Source organism: Lampetra planeri, chromosome 15 (genome assembly GCF_965212315.1).
Source record: "Lampetra planeri chromosome 15, kcLamPlan1.2.h2, whole genome shotgun sequence".
Lineage (NCBI taxonomy): Eukaryota > Metazoa > Chordata > Hyperoartia > Petromyzontiformes > Petromyzontidae > Lampetra > Lampetra planeri.
The window spans coordinates 14,848,038-14,856,602 of record NC_136121.1 but is presented as its reverse complement, the minus strand read 5'-3'; positions in this window follow the sequence as shown (position 1 = coordinate 14,856,602).

Genomic DNA, 8,565 nt, shown 5'->3' with positions numbered 1-8,565 from the left:
TAACTCAAGGTCGGCAGCGACGGGAATAATGTGGCCACGGCCGGATAAAGCGCTTTCATAATTGGCCGTGTTTCTGCGGACCAAAGCGCCGCACTGCGAGCTTGATTAAAATAGATCGGATGCCGTTTCCAGAGCAGCGCCGCACGAGCTGCGTGCCCTGGGGCGAACCAATGAAATACATTTGCACGAGCGCTACGTTCAGCCAAACGGTGTTAATTGTCCATTCCCCCCAAAAGAGCCAAACACGTAAACGTGACGACAACACACTGCTCATGAACTGGACTGGACGATATCATCACAGCGAGGAAGGGTGGGGGGGATCTGAAAGGTCATCAAAAAAATACATCCACAATAAAGCGTGGCATGATCTCGTGGCCATGGTGAGGACGATTCACTGAGCCACGAGGTAGGGAGGCCACGCCGCAGCTGTGCCCCCTACCCGGGCCAGAGTGGGGAGGTGAGGGTGGATCAGAGCTGCCTCGGCACGGCGCCCAACTACGAGCTTGAGGCCGCTTCGCTTGCACGCCATGCCTCTACCAAGCCGTTCTTAACACGTTCCGCGAGCTCCCAAGGCTTTTGTCAAAATCACACGACCCATCGTGGTGTCGATCAGCAGGAGCTGACGCCTGTTCACAGCCGTCCCACAGCGCACAGGGTGCTGATGGAAATTGTGATCGTCGTTTCGATTTGTGCATTTAATTATAGCTCCCTGATATCACTGTCACTATGATGTAAATCACCTCCAGCCCTTCGCCTTTGTGAAACCTGTAGCGTTTAGTTGTTCATTTATCGCGTGTAAATTACACTCAATCTTGATTTGAAGCTTTCGTGACTGCAGGAATTAATACTCAGTGGTTCTTTCGGTAAAGTCACGTAGATAGAAAAAATACTAATAAATCACGACGTTTCGATAGCAACACAAGCCATCGTTTTCAGGCGAAAAATTATATACAGCAGGCGGACTGCTGAGGAGGAAATGTAGCGAGAGAGCTGCTACAACAAAGGGCTATCGACGTTTGTGGTGGGTACAACCTAGGGATGGAATGTGCAAGTAAATGTAAAGACTCTCTGAGTTGCATTACATTTCTAAGTTTGCTAAGTTTGATCTTTTTTTTCTTTTCTCTCTATCACCTTTTCCCTCTGCAAATGTCCCGCCCGTTGCGACAGCTCCCCCCTCCTCGGATGAGCCGAGGTCACCCACCCCGACCCTCTCTGCGGTTACATTCACTCACCCCACATACATAACCCCTGTAGTAACTCTCTCGCTACATTTCCTCTTCAGCAGCCCGCCTGCTGTATATCATTTTTTCACCTGAAGACCATGGCTTCTGTTGCTATCGAAATGTCGTGATTTATTAGTTATTTTTTTCTATCTACATGACTTTACCGAAAGAACCAAAGACTATAAATGACACTCGTTTAATACGCATTAGTTATACCTTGCTCTGTAGCCCTGTAAAGTGCTTTGAAAAGGGAATTATGTTAATGCGTTATAAACATCTAGCCTTTTGCCTGTCCTAGGACGGAAGCTGTAATATTTACACATTTTTAAAAAGTATTATTGTATCTTGTGTAAATTTAATGGTAGTGATTCTTGTACGAAACTATACCATTAAACGCCTGACTTCATATCACTGCAGCACTGTATATTACTGAGTTTCAATTTGTTCAAATGCACTGCTCTGATACTTTATTCTCTTCTGCTTTGGGCCGCTGGGGTTGAAATTCATTGGTAATCGATACAATATCTGGCAAATCACCGAGAAATGTCTATTTTACCATAATTTAGAAGCATAAATTAGACTTACCTTTTGTCTCAAGTGCTAAAGAAATAAATAAAGACACCATATCCACTTTGTTGCTGCGTATAATTATTTATTCGATTCATTTTCAATAAAGAAACGTGAAACTTAAAGCGAATTTGCGAAAATAAATTTTCCGCTCGACCTTCTGCGTGAGTGCAAAAATCCACCCGCTCATGAATATTAATGACGGGGGTGGGGGCATGTGGAGTGACGTCACGCGCGGGACACACAAACAGACATTCTTGGCTCATTATAGTTGTAATAAAGTTTATTGAATTGAATTTTGGAAGTGCTCATTCACGCGGGTGGTGCGCTGTGTTCAGCACCAGGTATCGAGCCGCCTTCACTGCCAAATGCCACCGTCAAGTCTGGAAACCCATTTGTAAACAATGGGCGTGGGAGAGACAGATAGCAGCAGTCGGGTTCCACACTGACGAGCAACAAAGCATTTCCTTTGTAGGATCATGGGGAAGATGTCCTCATTGTCAAGCGTATGCGAGAATTGGTGACGACCAGCTACAATGAAACGTCCAACTAAGACTGCTTACTGCTTGCTGCGAGACTCGAGATAAAGCAGAGGTCCGTGGCCAAATCGAGTGCATGGAACAAATTATCGTTGACATCGTGTCCACGGCATAGCACGCCCAGCTGTGTGAGCAGACTGACACAACAGCCTCCACAGCAGTCACACGGCTGTGAGGGCACAACCCAGAAGACGGCACAAGGTCACATCCCAGGCCGCCAGGGCACGCGCCCGTTCTGGGCGGTGACCACCCCCCAAAGAACCACTCCCCCACATAATCACTCCCCCACATAATCACTCCACCACAGAACCACTCCCTCATAGTACCACTCCCGAACAAAACCACTTCTCCACAGAACCACTCCCCCACAGAACCATTCACACACAGAACCACTCCGTCATAGTACCACTCCTAACAGAACCACTCCCTAACAGAACCACTCCCAACAGAACCATTCACACACAGAACCACTCCGTCATAGTACCACTCCCCCACATAATCACTCCCCCACAGAACCACTCCCCACAGAACCATTCCCACACAGAACCACTCCGTCATAGTACCACTCCTAACAGAACCACAGTACTACTTGCACTCCCTCACTGCAACACCCTGTGCGCTCGCTGCCATTGACGAGAGCTACACTGCGCCGTCATCACAGGAGAGCTCATCGAATGTAACGGACTACCCCCACGTCTCTGGACATTTTGCACATTGCGCACGTGGGCCAAAGTGTTCGTCAGAGAACCCCATCTACCGTCGCCTTGGTAACCACCCCTGGCAGGTTTCTATGGTAACCACTTGCGGGGGGGGGGGGTCGCCATGACAACGCCTTGTTCAGCTCCCCGGCCTCGCTCGCCTCTCAAGAGATCACGTGACGCGTCGCCATGGCGATCAACTCCATCTCACGCAACCCGGATCCATGTGCGTGCGAGATGCAGGAGCATGAATCAGCACTCACCATTCACTCACCCTCCACTCACCCCTCACTCACCCCTCACTCACCCCTCACTCATTTCTCACTCTCCCCTCACTAACCCCTCACTCACCCTTCACTCTCCCCTCACTCACCCCCCACTCACCTCCCACTCTCCCCTCACTCACCCTTCACTCACCCCTCACTCACCCTTCACTCTCCCCTCACTCTCCCCTCACTCACCCCCCACTCACCCCCCACTATCCCCCCACTCTCCCCTCACTCTCCCCTCACTCACCCCTCACTCACCCTTCACTCTCCCCTCACTCACCCCTCACTCACCCTTCACTCTCCCCTCACTCATTTCTCACTCACCCCTCACACTCCCTTCACTCACCCCTCACTCACCCCTCACTCACCCCTCACTCACCCCTCACTCACCCCTCACTCACCCCTCACTCACCCTTCACTCACCCCTCACTCACCCTTCACTCTCCTCTCACTTACCCCTCACTCACCCCTCACTCACCCCTCACTCTCCCCTCACTCTCCCCTCACTCTCCCCTCACTCACCCCTCACTCACCCCTCACTCTCCCCTCACTCTCCCCTCACTCACCCCTCACTCTCCCCTCACTCACCCCTCACTCTCCCCTCACTCACCCCTCACTCTCCCTTCACTCACCCCTCACTCTCCCTTCACTCACCCCTCACTCACCCCTCACTCACCTCTCACTCACCCGTCACTCACCCCTCACTCACCCCTCACTCTCCCCTCACTCACCCCTCACTCTCCCCTCACTCTCCCTTCACTCACCCCTCACTCTCCCTTCACTCTCCCTTCACTCACCCCTCACTCACCCCTCACTCACCTCTCACTCATTTCTCACTCTCCCCTCACTCTCCCCTCACTCTCCCCTCACTCTCCCTTCACTCACCCCTCACTCACCCCTCACTCACCTCTCACTCACCCCTCACTCTCCCCTCACTCTCCCCTCACTCACCCCTCACTCTCCCTTCACTCACCCCTCACTCTCCCTTCACTCACCCCTCACTCACCCCTCACTCACCTCTCACTCACCCCTCACTCACCCCTCACTCACCCCTCACTCTCCCCTCACTCTCCCCTCACTCACCCCTCACTCTCCCCTCACTCTCCCTTCACTCACCCCTCACTCTCCCTTCACTCACCCCTCACTCACCCCTCACTCACCTCTCACTCACCCCTCACTCACCCCTCACTCACCCCTCACTCACCCTTCACTCTCCCCTCACTCACCCCTCACTCACCCCTCACTCACCCCTCACTCACCCCTCACTCTCCCCTCACTCACCCCTCACTCTCCCCTCACTCTCCCTTCACTCACCCCTCACTCTCCCTTCACTCACCCCTCACTGATCCCTCACTCATCCCTCACTCATTTCTCACTCACCCCTTACTCACCCCTCACTCATCCCTCACTCACCCCTCACTCTCCCTTCACTCACCCCTCACTCACCCCTCACACTCCCTTCACTCACCCCTCACTCACCCCTCACTCACCCGTCACACTCCCTTCACTCTCCCCTCACTCTCCCCTCACTCACCCCTCACTCACCCCTCACTCTCCCCTCACTCTCCCATCACTCATTTCTCACTCACCCCTCACTCATCCCTCACTCTCCCCTCACTCACCCCTCACTCTCCCCTCACTCACCCCTCACTCTCCCCTCACTCTCCCTTCACTCACCCCTCACTCTCCCTTCACTCTCCCTTCACTCACCCCTCACTCACATCTCACTCATTTCTCACTCACCCCTCACTCATCCCTCACTCACCCCTCACTCTCCCCTCACTCATTTCTCACTCACCCCTCACTCATCCCTCACTCACCCCTCACTCTCCCCTCACTCACCCCTTACTTACCCCTCACTCATCCCTCACTCATCCCTCACTCATTTCTCACTCACCCCTCACACTCCCTTCACTCTCCCTTCACTCACCCCTCACTCTCCCCTCACTCATTTCTCACTCACCCCTCACTCATCCCTCACTCACCCCTCACTCTCCCCTCACTCACCCCTCACTCACCCCTCACTCATCCCTCACTCTCCCCTCACTCATTTCTCACTCACCCCTCACACTCCCTTCACTCTCCCTTCACTCACCCCTCACTCTCCCCTCACTCTCCCTTCACTCACCCCTCACTCTCCCTTCACTCACCCCTCACTGATCCCTCACTCATCCCTCACTCATTTCTCACTCACCCCTTACTCACCCCTCACTCATCCCTCACTCACCCCTCACTCTCCCTTCACTCACCCCTCACTCACCCCTCACACTCCCTTCACTCACCCCTCACTCACCCCTCACTCACCCGTCACACTCCCTTCACTCTCCCCTCACTCTCCCCTCACTCACCCCTCACTCACCCCTCACTCTCCCCTCACTCTCCCATCACTCATTTCTCACTCACCCCTCACTCATCCCTCACTCTCCCCTCACTCACCCCTCACTCTCCCCTCACTCACCCCTCACTCTCCCCTCACTCTCCCTTCACTCACCCCTCACTCTCCCTTCACTCTCCCTTCACTCACCCCTCACTCACATCTCACTCATTTCTCACTCACCCCTCACTCATCCCTCACTCACCCCTCACTCTCCCCTCACTCATTTCTCACTCACCCCTCACTCATCCCTCACTCACCCCTCACTCTCCCCTCACTCACCCCTTACTTACCCCTCACTCATCCCTCACTCATCCCTCACTCATTTCTCACTCACCCCTCACACTCCCTTCACTCTCCCTTCACTCACCCCTCACTCTCCCCTCACTCATTTCTCACTCACCCCTCACTCATCCCTCACTCACCCCTCACTCTCCCCTCACTCACCCCTCACTCACCCCTCACTCATCCCTCACTCTCCCCTCACTCATTTCTCACTCACCCCTCACTCTCCCCTCACTCATTTCTCACTCATCCCTCACTCTCCCCTCACTCATTTCTCACTCACCCCTCACTCACCCCTCACACTCCCTTCACTCTCCCTTCACTCACCCCTCACTCTCCCCTCACTCATTTCTCACTCATTTCTCACTCACCCCTCACTCTCCCCTCACTCTCCCCTCACTCATTTCTCACTCATTTCTCACTCACCCCTCACTCACCCCTCACTCACCTCTCACTCACCCCTCACTCACCCCTCACTCACCCCTCACTCTCCCCTCACTCTCCCCTCACTCACCCCTCACTCTCCCCTCACTCTCCCTTCACTCACCCCTCACTCTCCCTTCACTCACCCCTCACTCACCCCTCACTCACCTCTCACTCACCCCTCACTCACCCCTCACTCACCCCTCACTCACCCTTCACTCTCCCCTCACTCACCCCTCACTCACCCCTCACTCACCCCTCACTCACCCCTCACTCTCCCCTCACTCACCCCTCACTCTCCCCTCACTCTCCCTTCACTCACCCCTCACTCTCCCTTCACTCACCCCTCACTGATCCCTCACTCATCCCTCACTCATTTCTCACTCACCCCTTACTCACCCCTCACTCATCCCTCACTCACCCCTCACTCTCCCTTCACTCACCCCTCACTCACCCCTCACACTCCCTTCACTCACCCCTCACTCACCCCTCACTCACCCGTCACACTCCCTTCACTCTCCCCTCACTCTCCCCTCACTCACCCCTCACTCACCCCTCACTCTCCCCTCACTCTCCCATCACTCATTTCTCACTCACCCCTCACTCATCCCTCACTCTCCCCTCACTCACCCCTCACTCTCCCCTCACTCACCCCTCACTCTCCCCTCACTCTCCCTTCACTCACCCCTCACTCTCCCTTCACTCTCCCTTCACTCACCCCTCACTCACATCTCACTCATTTCTCACTCACCCCTCACTCATCCCTCACTCACCCCTCACTCTCCCCTCACTCATTTCTCACTCACCCCTCACTCATCCCTCACTCACCCCTCACTCTCCCCTCACTCACCCCTTACTTACCCCTCACTCATCCCTCACTCATCCCTCACTCATTTCTCACTCACCCCTCACACTCCCTTCACTCTCCCTTCACTCACCCCTCACTCTCCCCTCACTCATTTCTCACTCACCCCTCACTCATCCCTCACTCACCCCTCACTCTCCCCTCACTCACCCCTCACTCACCCCTCACTCATCCCTCACTCTCCCCTCACTCATTTCTCACTCACCCCTCACACTCCCTTCACTCTCCCTTCACTCACCCCTCACTCTCCCCTCACTCATTTCTCACTCACCCCTCACTCTCCCCTCACTCATTTCTCACTCACCCCTCACTCTCCCCTCACTCATTTCTCACTCACCCCTCATTCACCCCTCACACTCCCTTCACTCTCCCTTCACTCACCCCTCACTCTCCCCTCACTCATTTCTCACTCATTTCTCACTCACCCCTCACTCTCCCCTCACTCTCCCCTCACTCATTTCTCACTCATTTCTCACTCACCCCTCACTCACCCCTCACTCACCCCTCACTCTCCCCTCACTCACCCCTCACTCTCCCTTCACTCATCCCTCACTCTCCCTTCACTCTCCCTTCACCATTCACCCCTCAATCCTCACGCGTCCCTTACCCCCCTCCCCCCTCATTCACCCCTCACCATTCACCCTTCACTCATTCCTCACTCACACTCCCTTCACTCTCCCTTCACTCATCCCTCATTCACTCACAACTCTCCCCTCACCACCGATTCACCGCCCACTTGGATGTATGTTAAACTTCTTTCGCACCCTAAGTAGCCAACCGTGCCAATCGGAGATGCGGTGGACAACACACTAAACACAAACATCTGTTGTAAATAAATGCGTTTTCAATCTCGATTATTTTAAAGTGTATAAGCTCCCAGTGGTTTCCTAATATCGGAAGTGTTCCACTTCTAACTCGCTGCTCGTCTTTCACGCACCCATTCCTCACTCAACCCCCCACTCCTCAATCGCTCATCACCCACCGCTCACTCGTCCACTCACTCCTCCCTCACCCCTGGCGCCTCCCACGCGCGCAGGGTGCGATTCGTGGTCTCACAGCAGGTGGCGCACGCGAAACGCGCAAACCCCACGGGGGCCTCACCGCCGCGCCCTCGTGTGGACAGCCTCGCGCATTGCAGATAAACAAAATCGTAAACAGATCATCCATAAAATATGTTCTTGGGTTAGATCGCGTAAGTATAAATGCGTCGTTAAACTCGCCACCACCCTACACAGCCAATTAGTAAGGTTTGTCACGTAAGCAGAACGTGCCAATGCGTTACTAGTACAGCACATCGGTGTGTTGGAGAGTACTCAGATGGT